The 15,299-nt window shown below is 42.5% G+C and overlaps 1 pseudogene; it reads right to left on the bottom strand.

The window, feature by feature from the left end:
• LOC142259193 (uncharacterized) overlaps nucleotides 1-15,299 on the bottom strand; it is a 65,960-nt pseudogene that overhangs the window by 29,660 nt on the left and 21,001 nt on the right.

Here is a 15,299-nt window from a genome sequence, read left to right as displayed (position 1 = left end):
CTTCCAATATAGACACAACTGTGAAAACATATAATATGTCCTACTATAAAATGTTTGATAACTAGATGTATTAATTTTAATGTTTTTTACATGCACGCACAGTGGGCACAGGATTTCTACAAATCCCATCCACTTTGCTTGTACTGTACATTGCAGCGTTTTGGACTCAGCTGAAGCAGGCTACATCCAAAACGCTGCAAACACTGATGGTGGGCACACAGCCTAAGGAGAGTCTTTATTACAGCCTGGCTATTAGGGCAGGGGGCACCAAACACTCAGATACAAAGGCCTTACTGCTGCTGTATTCTCCTAAGGAGAGTCTTTATCACAGCCTAGATAATAGCAAAGAATTTACTTAGGAAAATACAGCACCAGTGAGGCCTTTGTATCAGAGATACACCCCCATCCATCCTGCTCATATACCCCCATCCTGCTCATATACCCCCATCCTGCTCATATACCCCATCCTGCTCATATACCCCTATCCATCCTGCTGATATACCCTTCATCCAGCTCATATACCCCATCCATCCTGCTCATAAACCCCCATCCTGCTATATACTCCCCATCCTGCTCATATACCCCATCCTGCTCATATACCCCCATACTGCTCATAATATACCCCCATCCATCCTGCTCATAATATACCCCCATCCTGCTCATAAAATACCCCCCATCCTGGTATATGGCTTGTATCCTGTGGCACAGAAAAAAAAATAAGCGTTTATACTCACCTTTCCTCACTCCCTGCAGCACCGATCAGCTTCCTCTCTGTCTCAGCAGCAGCGCCGCTGTGTGGAGCCGTCACCATTGTCTGCAGCATCGCGATGTCTTCCTGTCTGTGCCAGTCATCTGATCTGTGTGGACACTAGCGGCGCGCACAGCGATGACGTCATCGCTGTGCTCACCGCTCTCTACACAGATCAGCTGACCGGCACAGACAGGAAGACATCGCGATGCTGCAGGGGGACGGCTCCACACACGGTGACGGGTGAGTACACTGATTCACTGCACCACGCGCTGATAATGATGCACGGGGGGCAGTGAATACAGCTGCACATGATCACTCCAGGCTGTAGTTGCCAGGGGTGATCATGTGGGCCGACTGTTACTTATGCGCGCACCCCCCCGCCCACCTGTCAGTGCTGGCTTTAGCGCTGAGAGATGATGGGCGGGAGGATGGGCGTGCATATGTAATGAGCGGGCCCACATGGTCACGGCAGGCGCTGCTACAGCCTGCTCGTGCCCCCGATGACCCGCTCCACCACAGCACCCTCATTCCCCGCAGCCACATTCAGACCATAAGACGCAGCCCCCCATTTCCCCCCATCATTTGGGGAAAAAAAGTGCGTCTTATAGTCTGAAAAATACGGTACATGTTTTAGCGCTATGCGCCTTCATCACGGAATTACACATTGGAAAAAGGAAATAATTCTCCAGTGCGATCATAGATTCACAGCCGTCTTTAAAATCAAAATCTTTATTCAAATGGTTAAAAGTCCATGAGTAGAGTTGATCGAAGCCGCCAAAATCCGGGAAAGGTGATCACTGCCGGATTGAGAAAAAAATGTGGGTCCGCTCCAGACTCCGGTGCCCATATACAGTGCCTACAAGTAGTCTTCAACCCCCTGCAGATTTATCAGGTTTACACATTAGGAATTAACTTGGCATTGTGACATTTGGACTGTAGATCAGCCTGGAAATGTGAAATGCACTGCAGGAAAAAAGAATGTTTTGGTTTTTTTTTTAAATTGAGAAAAGTTTATTCAGAGGGTCATTTATTATTCAACCCCTCAAACCACCAGAATTCTGTTTGGTTCCCCTAAAGTATTAAGAAGTATTTCAGGCACAAAGAACAATGAGCTTCACATGTTTGGATTAATTATCTCTTTTTCCAGCCTTTTCTGACTCATTAAGACCCTCCCCAAACTTGTGAACAGCACTCATACATGGTCAACATGGGAAAGACAAAGGAGCATTCCAAGGCCATCAGAGACAAGATCGTGGAGGGTCACAAGGCTGGCAAGGGGTACAAAACCCTTTCCAAGGAGTTGGGACTACCTGTTTCCACTGTTGGGAGCATCATCCGGAAGTGGAAGGCTTATGGAACTACTGTTAGCCTTCCACGGCCTGGACAGCCTTTGAAAGTTTCCTCCCGTGCTGAGGCCAGGCTTGTCCAAAGAGTCAAGGCTAACCCAAGGACAACAAGGAAGGAGCTCCGGGAAGATCTCATGGCAGGGGGGACATTGGTTTCAGTCAATACCATAAGTAACGTACTCCACCGCAATGGTCTCCGTTCCAGACGAGCCCGTAAGGTACCTTTACTTTCAAAGCATCATGTCAAGGCTCGTCTACAGTTTGCTCATGATCATTTGGAGGACTCTGAGACAGACTGGTTCAAGGTTCTCTGGTCTGATGAGACCAAGATCGAGATCTTTGGTGCCAACCACACACGTGACGTTTGGAGACTGGATGGCACTGCATACAACCCCAAGAATACCATCCCTACAGTCAAGCATGGTGGTGGCAGCATCATGCTGTGGGGCTGTTTCTCAGCCAAGGGGCCTGGCCATCTGGTCCGCATCCATGGGAAGATGGATAGCATGGCCTACCTGGAGATTTTGGCCAAGAACATCCGCTCCTCCATCAAGGATCTTAAGATGGGTCGTCATTTCATTTTCCAACAAGACAACGACCCAAAGCACACAGCCAAGAAAACCAAGGCCTGGTTCAAGAGGGAAAAAAATCAAGGTGTTGCAGTGGCCTAGTCAGTCTCCTGACCTTAACCCAATTGAAAACTTGTGGAAGGAGCTCAAGATTAAAGTCCACATGAGACACCCAAAGAACCTAGATAACTTGGAGAAGATCTGCATGGAGGAGTGGGCCAAGATAACTCCAGAGACCTGTGCCGGCCTGATCAGGTCTTATAAAAGATGATTATTAGCTGTAATTGCAAACAAGGGTTATTCCACAAAATATTAAACCTAGGGGTTGAATAATAATTGACCCACGCTTTTATGTTGAAAATTTATTAAAATTTAACTGAGCAACATAACTTGTTGGTTTGTAAGATTTATGCATCTGTTAATAAATCCTGCTCTTGTTTGAAGTTTGCAGGCTCTAACTTATTTGCATCTTATCAAACCAGCTAAATCTGCAGGGGGTTGAATACTACTTGTAGGCACTGTAAGTCTATAGGGACCAGAATCCGGAGAGTAAAAACGTTTGTGGAGGGGATGGTGGGTAGGAGCGCATGTGGTATACTCACCCTAGGCTGTCATTGCGGCACACTCCTTCCAGGTCACGCTATTCCCTTCCGGAGCCGTCGATTCAATATTCATTGTTTTGCCTGCCCACCAGCGTGTGTAATTGGTTGAAGTTAGATGCACCCTCACCCTGGGTGTCAGCGTGTCAGCTGCCTGGAACCAATCACAGGCGGCAGGATGGCCGATGGGCGGGGAAAGCAGTGCAAGTGTCTGCGGGTCAGTATGGTGAAGTGCATGTGTTTCAGAAACACATAGCATGTAATATAATGTTAATATGTCATATTAAAGGGGATAATGTGGTGACTCCTGGTGCACAATGTATACAGGATTGTGATATATTAGATAAAAAAGTTGCATTATTATATTTTGAGGAGCAACAAGCGATTCTTGATTTGAGATTGTTTGATAAAAATTATTCCGTTAACATGGTGCAGAGTTCTAACTTATTTTCCACATCTAATAAGGATTGTTATCCATTAAATTCTAGACCGGCGGTATTAGATGCTTTCAGGATGCTACTGAAAAATAACTTTTGGAATGAAGTAAAAATATTGTTAACAAAAATTCCAATCTGACATTCCAGGAAACATGCGCCCTAAAAGATTTGACAAATAACAGAGATTTGTTGGTAAAAAAGCGGATAAATTTGGGGCTATAGTCCTGATGGATGCGGGTTTATATCAGAAATTACACTTGTTGGGTTTGGAAAATAAAGATGTGTACACTGAGTTACCACAAAACCCCAGAGAGATCTATAATGCAGAGATGTTGAGTCTATTGGAAATAGGATTAAATTCCGTATAACATGAAAATTAAAAGGATAGGACGTTATATTGGCAATATGGTGGCACTGAAAATGAAGCCGCATTTTTTTGAATACCTAAATGATAATGACTACAATTTAACATTCACTTGTAGCTATGAAAATCGGAGAGTTAGTTTCTTGGATGTGACTTTAATTGATAATTCTATAACAGGAAAAGTAGAAGTAGAACCTGTTAGAAAGGATACAGCCTCTAATGGTATCCTCAGAGCCACATCATGTCACCCACCACATGTGGTGAAAAATCTCCCTGTAGGGGAACTAATGAGGACTAAACATCACAGTTCCCAAGAACAGGTTTTTCTGAGGGAAACTGATAATACTTGTAAAAGATTGAAGGCTCGAGGCTATCCTGATTGGAGTTTGGATAGAGCCCAGAAAATTGCAAAGAATAAAGATCGGAATTTATTGTAAAAAATGAAACGGATAGGGTTAATAATAATAACAAGAATAGGGAATCTATAAATTTGCCACCAAGTATAGTCCCTAGTTCAAAAAGATCACCTCTATAATAAAGTTTTTACCTCTATTGGAACAAGATATTGAAGTAAAAAATATCCTTAAAAAACAGACAAAATTTGTATCTAAAAGAGCATCTACAATTGGAGATTTTTTATCCCCCAGTCTTTTCCTTGGTAAGACTGATTCTTCCACACAAAATTGGTTAAAATTATCCGGATTTTATAAATGTGGCGCTAATGTTTGTAAGTGTTGCAATTTTGTCAGTAAAGATGAAAAATGTTCTTCCAATTTTAATAAAAGGGAGTATATGATAAAAGACTTTATAAATTGCAACACGGAAAACGTGATTTATTTGATAGAATGTTGTGAATGTGAACTTCAATATGTCGGCTGCACGATGGGACCGTTAAAAAACACATCAAAAACATATTTCAGATGCATTAAATCTCCCTATAGCAGGTGCTTCAGTGGTTTCACCACATTTTGCACATAAACACAAAGGAGATCTAAGCAGTATTTTCTTTAAAGGGATAGAAAAAGTTTATAAACCTCTGAGAGGAGGGATCTCCATAAAAATGTTTTGGCTCATGAAGTAAATGGATATTTTTGTTAGAAACTCACATTCCTAATGGTTTAAACAGTAGGTTGGATCTGATAACACAGTATTAATGTATGTTATGAAATTGTTGTGCATGTTTTCTTCTTGCTAATATCATGTACTCTGTTTTTGGTAATAATTGGTAGCTTTGATTCTAACAGAACTAGTGTTTTACATTTTACTGCTGGAATCTTAATGGTTTGGACTATTTTTAGTGTTTAATTACTGGAAGGTTTCCTCCTTCTCCCTTCTGTTTAAAATAGTCTATTCTAACAGAGCAGCTGTGGACCTGGATGAAAGCAGTTTTGTGCCGAAACATGTAGTCCCTATGTGAACTCACTGCTATATGTGGACAAGTGAATGTCTCATGGACTTTTAACCATCTGAATAAAGATTTGGATTTTAAAGACGGCCGTGGATTTGTGATCGTGCTGGAGAATTTTTTCCTGTTTCCAATGATACAATGATATATATATATATATATATATATATATATATATATATATATATATATATATATACACACACACATATACACAGGTGTGTCGCGGGCGGGGAGGGGGGCGCTGCGCTCGCCACGCTCGGGTCCGGCGCTGCTGCTGCTTGCTGCTGGCTGCTCGGTGGCTCGAGCGGTGGGCCGGTTCCGGGGACTCGAGCGGCGCTCCTCGCCCGTGAGTGAAAGGGGTGGTTTTGGGTTTGGAGAGTTGGTCCGTGACGCCACCCACGGTTTGTGGTGAGGTTGGGGCACCACCGCTGCTCTGGACGGGGGTCCTGGGAGCGATGACAGGGAGCAGCCGAGATGTTTCTTTCCCCTCCGTGGGTAGGGGGATTTGGTGGTCCCGGGGCCCGGTGATGTGACGGGGGAGGCAGGGTTGGCGAGGTGCAGGGTCGCGGGGGCAGCGCAGTGCCAGATGGCACGGTGGTACTCACTCAGCCAAGAATGTATACAGCGTCTCCGGTAAAACAAACGGCTGGATGGACGGGTCCCGCAGCCTGCTACTGTGGTTACCCCCGGAAGGTTGGTGGTGGCTGCCTTTCCCTGTTGTGTATCTTCGGTCCCGATGGCTTCCCACCGGTAACCCGCTCCCCAGCTTGGATATGTGCTGGAAGAGCCCCTTTTGCCTGCAGGCTCTGGCCCTGGGAATTCTAGCTGTGGCGGTAGCTGTATTTCCCTTTCTCGGTTTGGACGGTTGCCTTCAATCGGGTTTTTGCTGCTAGGAAACCTCGGAGGTTCCGGTCGCTAACGGATTTGACCGGTTTAACGGCGACTCCAAGCCTGGTCGGGGTCCGTAGGCCCTGCCGGTTTGTGCTGGCTTCTCTTCGCTCCCCGGTTCGGTAGCGGCGGGCCACCGCCCATCCCCGGTCCTACGGTTCGCCGTCAATTGGCCTCTCCTGCAGACGGCCACCACCATCGGCCAACCTTGCTCTTGGTGCCCGGGCCATGTACCCGGACACGATCAGATTGCTCCTCAACTGCTACTTCCCTCCTTCTCCTTCACTCTCCCTAACTCATCTGACTTCCTTTCCCGCCTCCAGGGCTGTGAACTCCTCAGTGGGTGGGGCCAACCACCTGGCTCCACCCCACCTGGTGTGGACATCAGCCCCTGGAGGGAGGCAACAAGGATTTGTGTGTGACTGGTGTGCCTATCTCGGGGTGTGGGGTGTGTTGTTGCAGTACCTGTGACGACCTGGCTTGTCCAGGGCGCCACAGGTGCGTACGTATGCATCTATTTTTTCTATAACATTAATGTAGGCAGTACTCTTTTCTTCATCCTCTTTTCCTTTTTTTTACATTTTTGAAAATTGTTCTTTCAAATTTTTTTCTTTCGCAATAAAACCCTCAAATATTTTTGGGAACTATATTCGCTCACACAATCTTATATCACTGTACACAAAACACTGTAAAATATGTTTTTTGAAAAATACATTAAAAAAATACATATTTTAGAAAAATAAATATTAGTTCAAATAAATATATATTAGTTCATTAAAAAAGTCCATACTAATTTATATCATTATACAGTACTTTTCATAAAAGAATCATTTTACAGATCTTCCTCAATAGCTGACTCTGACACTGCCCATATATATCCTTTTCCTTTCATTCCACTAATCAGGCCTACCAATTTGTCCCAATATCTTTATATCTATTTGCTTTTTATTCATTAACTTTATTCTTTATCTTTGCTTTTTATTCTTTAACTTCGCTCTCTCCTCAAAGTCTATTCATATATCCACCAGCTACTTTACTCTGCCCTTCCCTACCCTTATCACTACCTCTACCCATCCTATATAACCAATAGGGCACCATATATTCATGTACTTTGAGACACTCCCAGCATATCAAACACATTTGAGCACACACGCTGCCATTCCCATTACTACCAAGCTGCCACAACATGTCTCACAATACATAAACGTCTACTATATTAGCGCATCACTGGTTTTCCAAATGCGCATGCGCCGCCATCTCCATAATCACCAGGATGCTCTAGTAGACCATTACCATAAATTCACCACAATGCTCATGCGCTGGCCAACCAGATGCTTTCCAGTGTGCAGGCGCAGACTCTGGTCAGTACACCAACACACGTCATCTCCCTGCAGTGTGAGAGACGGCGAATACGCACATGTCGGTCACCCAGGTGCTCTCTAGTGTGCAGGCGCCATCTTCCCATGTTACAGAGACACGTCATAACCCTGTAATACACGAGACGGCCAGTGCGCAGGCGTCGGGGCTATTTAAAGCCCACGCACTCAGGCCATAACAGGGCTACATCCAGGATAGCACATATATGGGTGTGCTCATCACACAAAGGCAATCTACATTTATTCATATACTATATCCTTTTCTCCCTTCCTACTTATATGAGATAACTTACATTTCCTGACTTTGCTTTCATTTAACATTTCAGGGACCCTCATTACCAAAAACCCCTCACATTTCCAGGAGATCAGCATTAACAGGTAGTACATAACTGCCTTACATAGGCTATCATCACTACCTTTTCCTCTACCCTCATCCTCCTTCCTAACCTATTTAAACCTAATGCAACTTGTATGTATTTTTACTAATATTACTAACAGTTTCATGTGTTTCACACAGAAGGGTTAATCACAAAAATCTTATAGGAGAAACAAAATATTAAAACTTAACATTTATTAAGACCATCTTAAAAGTGAACAGGGTCACTAATATACGTGATTTAAAAGTAAACACAAATGGTGCCTGGTCAATAACCACATAGGTACCAGCACCAATGCGTAGGGCACATAACTCACACAAAAATGACCAAATGGTCACACATTAATCAAAACCCCACACCTCCAGAGGAGTCACCTCAAATATGGAGGTAGGTTAGGGAGATAGTGATAGAAGGCAGACCTTAATCAATTATTATAGCCTAGGAAGCCACCCTTCATCTAGATGGATCCTGCCAAAAGGAAAGGTCTCACCACTTCAGATGGGCTTCTCCATATAGCAAACCTGGGAGCTCATGATTCTCAGTACACATAGCATCCTTCATTGGTTTGTCCTACGGTGCAAATAGTATGAAGAATTTCCGACGCGTTTCAATAGATCTTCAGGGAAGTCAATATTAAATAAAATGCTCCGCATCCTGCCAGTACATATGAAGATGACTGGCCATAATAAACTCCCTTTGCTGGACACACGTGTCCTTTACATCAAGACCAATTCAAAAGTTTCATGTGCAAAATTTGATAGCCTGTTATACTGCCATATGTACATCTGATATTATTTATACTAAGCACTATATTCAATGTATATTACGTTTCCAGATTGTGAGATTATTCTCATAAGTTTGAAAAATACTCATCCAAAGAAAGATGTTTATCCTAAGAATATACTGTATTTATTGTATATATCTGTAAATATGTATTTAGACGCTATTTATATTTCTTTTCCTAGCGACCTCGTGAACACGGCTCCTCGAGCCAAAACGTAGGAATTGATGGTTTTAAAATGTATGATTTCTCCTATATAATTCTTTTACTTGCAAAGCAAAGACAAAGTGTGTGCCGTGTATTACTATGGACTGAGCACAATATCTAATTCACGGAGAAAGTCTGGTGAGATTTCTGGACTTTATACAATGTGTAAATGGGAAAGGGACATTGGGCCATTACTGATGATCAATGGACAAGGATCCTTGAAGGGGTCAGATCTATATCCCTAGTGGACATTGTAGACTGTCAGAACTATAAATCATCCCTAGCGTATATAGGACCCCTCTGTTTGTCCACAAGGTCGGCATACGTACAGAGGACAAAGGTGGGAAGTGCTGAGCGGAAGCTGCGGATCTTATACACAGGCTGCGGAGTATAAATACTTTATTAAAGTAAAGTTATTACAATTGTAAAATCCTAATCAGCAGGTTTGGTCGGAGACACCAAGGTTTTATATAAGGGAATATAGAAGAACTGACACTGGACACAAGCGGGAAAACTGCGGAAGGATGTTTATTGTTTCTTACACATAAATTGATAACATTTAGATGGGTTCAGACGACTCCGGCAAAACGTGATTAACAAAGTCAGTGACAAATTGCAGTAATAATAGTATTGTATCCAAGATATTTAATGCCATAATGAGGGAACAGGTCGATGTAAATAGTAATTTGTAATATGAACATGTTTATTATTGTAGTATAGAGAAGTTACAGACATTGTTCAGACATCGAGATTGTGCGCTGAAAGTAAGGTGGGCTTTGCACACTACAATATCGCAGGTGCGATGTCGGTGGGGTCAAATCGAAAGTGACGCACATCCGGCGTCGCTCCCGACATCGTAGTGTGTAAAGCCTTTTACATACGATTAACGAGCACAAAAGCGTCGTTATCATATGATCGGTGTAGGGTCCGCCATTTCCATAATGCCGCTGCTGCGACGGTACGATTTTGTTCCTCGTTCAAGCAGGCAGCACACATCGCTGTGTATGAAGCCTCTGGAGCGTGGAACATCTCCTACCTGCGTCCCGGCTGGCAATGCGGAAGGACGGAGGTGGGCGGGATGTTTACGTCCCGCTCATCTCCGCCCCTCCGCTTCTATTGGCTGCCTGCCGTGTGACGTCACTATGACGCCGCACGAACCGCCCCCTTAGTAAGGAGGCGGGTCGCCGGCCAGAGCAACGTCGCAGGGCAGGTGAGTGCATGTGAAGCTGCCGTAGCGATAATGTTTGCTACGCCAGTAATCACAAGATATCGCAGCTGCGACAGGGGCGGGGACTATCCCGCTCGGCATCGCTAGCATCGGCTTGCGATGTCGTAGTGTGCAAAGTGTCCCTAACTGTAATGAATGGCAGATCGCTGAGATTGGGCGTTAGGAAGAAGAGGGAGGGGAATGTTGAGTATTTTTGGGGGAGGGTTGCAATACTCTTGTCCATATAGTCACTAAATAAATATATAACAATGAGAAATATTTGATGCACATGGAATATGACTTTTTTTATTTGATTTGTAGAAAACAGACGTCTATTAGTAACTGTATATATTATTATTGAAATGTAACTTCTAACGTGCTTTCCATTTTTTTTTTTTTACAATATATATTTTATTTTTTTTACATAACAATACATATACAATACATATCACAATTGGTGTAATATTAAGATAATATTAACAACTACCACAAATCAAAATAAGGGAAAAAAATAAATAAAATTAATGAAATAAAAAATAGGAGGGGGGGAGGGGAAGAACATCAATCCAATCAATTCTATACATAGGAATCAATAATACAAATACATAAATAATATAACCTCATAGGACAAATAGCATGTGAAGGAAATGCCCCAATTTCTCTGAATTTGTTTTCTCTTCTCTGTATTATGGGTAAGTGTAAATTCATAATGAAAATGAGTATTAATTTTAATGACAAGCTCCTCAACTGAGGGAACTGAAGGGAGTTTCAACTTTATAGCCTGACATCGTCTGGCCGAGGTAAGTATATCAGCAATAACAGTTTTCACATTTTCAGGGAAGTTATCGAGTCCTATATTCAGGATTACCAGTGGATCATCCATAATTACACGAAGACCAGTTACAGATAAAACTAGATCAAACACCTGCTCCCAAAATACCATAACTTTAGGACAGGACCACCATACATGCCCCAGCGTGCCTTTCTGAAGACAGGCTGTCCAACAGAAAGGGGAATAATCAGGGAACATGTGAGCCAATTTGCCTGGAAACAGATACCGCCCTGTATGATTTTTTTTTTATTTGTTTTAGGTGATTTATACAAGCTGAGTGAGGACCTATAAATGCATTCCGAAGCGCCCACCATTGTTGAGGGAAGAATGTAAAAGATACCTATTGCTCCCATTTTACCATGTATGACAACTTCAGATTTTGTAACGGGGAGTTTAAAAAAAAACTATATAAAATTGAGACCCCTTTAATATAATATTCCCCTTTTTGAAAAAGTCTATGTAGAGAGAGAGGAGATGAATTAACCAAGAATCAGCAAAAACATTAGTGCATGCCCTCATCATCTCCCGCCTCGACTACTGCAACCTCCTGCTCTTTGGCCTCCCTTCCAACACTGTTGCACCCCTCCAATCTATCCTAAACTCCGCGGCCCGCTTAATCCACCTCTCCCCTCGCTACTCCCCAGCCTCACCACTCTGCCAATCCCTTCACTGGCTTGCCATCGCCCAACGACTCCAGTTCAAAACATTAACCATGACATACAAAGCCATCCACAACCTGTCTCCTCCTTACATCTGTGACCTAGTCTCCCGGTACCTACCAGCACGCAACCTCAGATCCTCACAAGATCTCCTTCTCCACTCCTCTCTTATCTCCTCTTCCCACAATCGCATACAAGATTTCTCCCATGCCTCCCCCATACTCTGGAACGCTCTACCTCAGCATATCAGACTCTTCCCTACTGTGGAAAGCTTCAAGAGGAGCCTCATGACCCATCTCTTTCAACAAGCCTACAACCTACAATAACCCTCAGTCCAGTACACCACTGCGCAACTAGCTCTGTCCTCACGTATTGTACCATCACCCATTCCCTGTAGACTGTGAGCCCTTGCGGGCAGGGTCTTCTCTCCTCCTATACCAGTCTGTTTTGTACTGTTAGTGATTGTTGTACGTATATTCTCTTTCACTTGTAAAGCGCCATGGAATAAATGGCGCTATAATAATAAATAAATAATAATAATAATAATACCCAATGTCAGATCCTGTACTAATGAGATGTCTCACTTGGAGATATTGATAAAGACAGTTTCAATGTGATCAAATTTTCTCAACCATCTACAAAAAAGGCATTAACTGAGAATCTCTATAAATAGCCGCCAATTTAGAAATGCCACTCTCTTTCCAATTCGCAAGGCTTAAATAAGGGATATGGGTTTCTAAGGATCTAATAGAAATATCCAATAAAAGAACAGAGAGAATCACTTCACCCCACCTCCTCCACCTACACAAGAAAAGAGATAGTAGGGAGGTAAAAAAAAATTTGCATTAAATGGTTTAATTAACACTACTTCCAAAAGGCTTCGCGTGGCCAATGTAAATTTTTCTTAGTGGGCCACAAATTATAATTTTCAAGTAAAACATTTCTCACCTTCTAGGTATGATAATGGCTTTAACCTTTGTGAGTTTTGTGATGTGCAAAAATAACCAATTTGTGTGCAAAATATTTCCCTCATTATAAACATGTCAAGGGTTTCTCCCCTGTGTGAATTCTTTGGTGTTAAAACATCTCCCACATTCTGAACATGAAAAAGGCTTCTCCCCTGTGTGAATTCTCTGATGTGAAATAAGATGTACTTTTCGGTTAACAAATCTCCCACATTCTGAACATGAAAAAGGCTTCTACCTTGTGTGAGTTCTCTGGTGTGTAACAAGAGTTGATTTGTGTGCAAAACATTTCCCACATTCTAAACATGAAAAAGGCTTCTCCCCTGTATGAGTTCTCCGATGTGTAACAAGACTTGAATTTTGGGTAAAACATTTCCCACATTCTGGACATGAATATGGCTTCTCACTCGTGTGAGTTCTCTGATGCTTAACAAGATTTGTTTTACAGTTAAAACATTTCCCACATTCTGAACATGAAAAAGGTTTCTCACCTGTGTGAGTTCTCTGATGTGAAATAAGATGTAATTTTCGGTTAAAAAATCTCCCACATTCTGAACATGAAAAAGGTTTGTCACCTGTGTGAATTCTGTGATGTGTAACAAAATTTATTTTCCAGTTAAAACATTTCCCACATTCGGAACATGAATAAAGTTTCCCACCTGTGTGAATTCTCTGATGTGTAACAAGATATGATTTTCGGTTAAAACATTTACTACATTCTGAACACGAAAATGGCTTCTCCCCTGTGTGAGTTCTCTGGTAACTAACAGATTCTGGAAAAAAAAAATTCTCCCCTATGTGAATTTTTGTAATATTTTTTTGATATTCTGAAGTTGAAAATGGCTTCTTTGCTGTAACAGCACTTTGATTTTTAATGCTGCTTTTGTGACATTTATTTTTCTTAATAGTCTGTAATGATTCAGAATATAGGACTTGTTTAAAAGAATCACATGATAGATCTTTGCGGTGAAGGGATGATGGTATATCTTGAATAGTGGCATTCACTTCAGTTATATCTTGTGTGCTGTCAAGGTCATCTGATTTTAAATTTGAAGATGTAATTTGTGCCTCTGTTTTCCTGGTACAGGTATCTGCCAAGAATTGAAATTATTTACAACAACATATATAAATTATATCCTTAAATTTGTATAATTCATAAAATAGCTGTTACTGGTGTCCCCGCAGTGAACTGCAGCCTTTCCCCGATTCAGGTCTCCTGGGAGTGTGCTTAGGGCCCGCTTATATATTCTTAAAGGGCCAAAGTGCCCTTACCTGGAAGTGCCTCACAACCTACGGCTGAGAGGCACTAGATATTTAAGACATCCTCCCCCTATGGGAGGTGCCTGGGCAACGTGGTCTATCATTAGAGGTATGTTGCTAGTTGTCCGTTCCTGTTCTGTTTCCTAAGTCTCATGCTATGTGTGATAACACGTGTCTGTTTCCTAGTATACACTGTGCCCACTGTAGTTGCTACATCTATCTATACCAGCTGTGCCTGATGTATCTACTGTACCTGTTTTATTAGCGCTATCCACTGCACCTGCCTACACCAGCTGTCTAGTCTGCACACGACCACATCGTGACTGTGATAATCCAATCGCCAACCCCTGGAGTCAACTATCACAGTACCAAGTCTCCGTGGCGTTACATCTGGCAGCTTCCTCCCAGCACAAGCCTTTCTTCACCATCAGAGGCTAAACATGTGAACATATAGTCAACATGGTAAATAAAAAACATTGTGTAATTCCCCTAACTTTTTGCAATTTTACTGCAGTTGGAATTATTCTACCATTTTACAGTACACTATATGATAAAATGAATAGTGTAATTCAAAAGTACAACTCATCCTGCAAAAAATAATCCCTTATATGTCTATATTGACTGAAAAATAAAAAATAAAAATTGCCCGGGGATGAAGAAGTTAAATTTTAGAAAGCCTGTGGGTGCGCTGCCTGGCCTCCATGTACCCACTGTTGGATAATCCTAACCCCCCTCATATGTTACAGTTACCCTGTGCCCAACTTTGGATATAAACGCCCCTATCAGCACATTCATCAGAAAAGAGAGAAGGAAGATCCATCAATAAGATGCCGAGATTCTAGGAGGATGGATTCATTGCTCTCAGTGGAGAAACAATAAGAATCTTGTCAGGGGCGGACACAGACTGCAGGGGGCCCCTGTGCAAGAAATCTTTTTGCCCCCCCCATACGGTAACGAAATTATGTAAACATATAGATTGTAGCGTTTATTACTAGTTTAGGACAAAACTACCAAATCTAAACAATAAATAAGCTCCATATTCACCATCTGGATATAACACGGCACAGTCCTGCCGTCCTCCTATCTGCTGCAGCTTCAGCGCTGTCTCCAATGCGTCTAGTTACATTGGAGATGGCACAGCCGTATATGTGTTTTGCAGCTTGTCAGTGGTATATGGCTCAAAACTCTGAAGCCAGTGATTGTCTGCAGCGGTCACATTAGGCACCTGAGCTGTGATGTCTGCAGCCATTGTAAACAGAAGCATCAGGGAATG

Source organism: Anomaloglossus baeobatrachus (assembly GCF_048569485.1).
Source record: "Anomaloglossus baeobatrachus isolate aAnoBae1 chromosome 5 unlocalized genomic scaffold, aAnoBae1.hap1 SUPER_5_unloc_3, whole genome shotgun sequence".
Classification (NCBI taxonomy): Eukaryota; Metazoa; Chordata; class Amphibia; order Anura; family Aromobatidae; genus Anomaloglossus; species Anomaloglossus baeobatrachus.
Note: the sequence above shows the minus strand (reverse complement) of the source record. Positions and strands in the feature narration are given on the sequence as shown.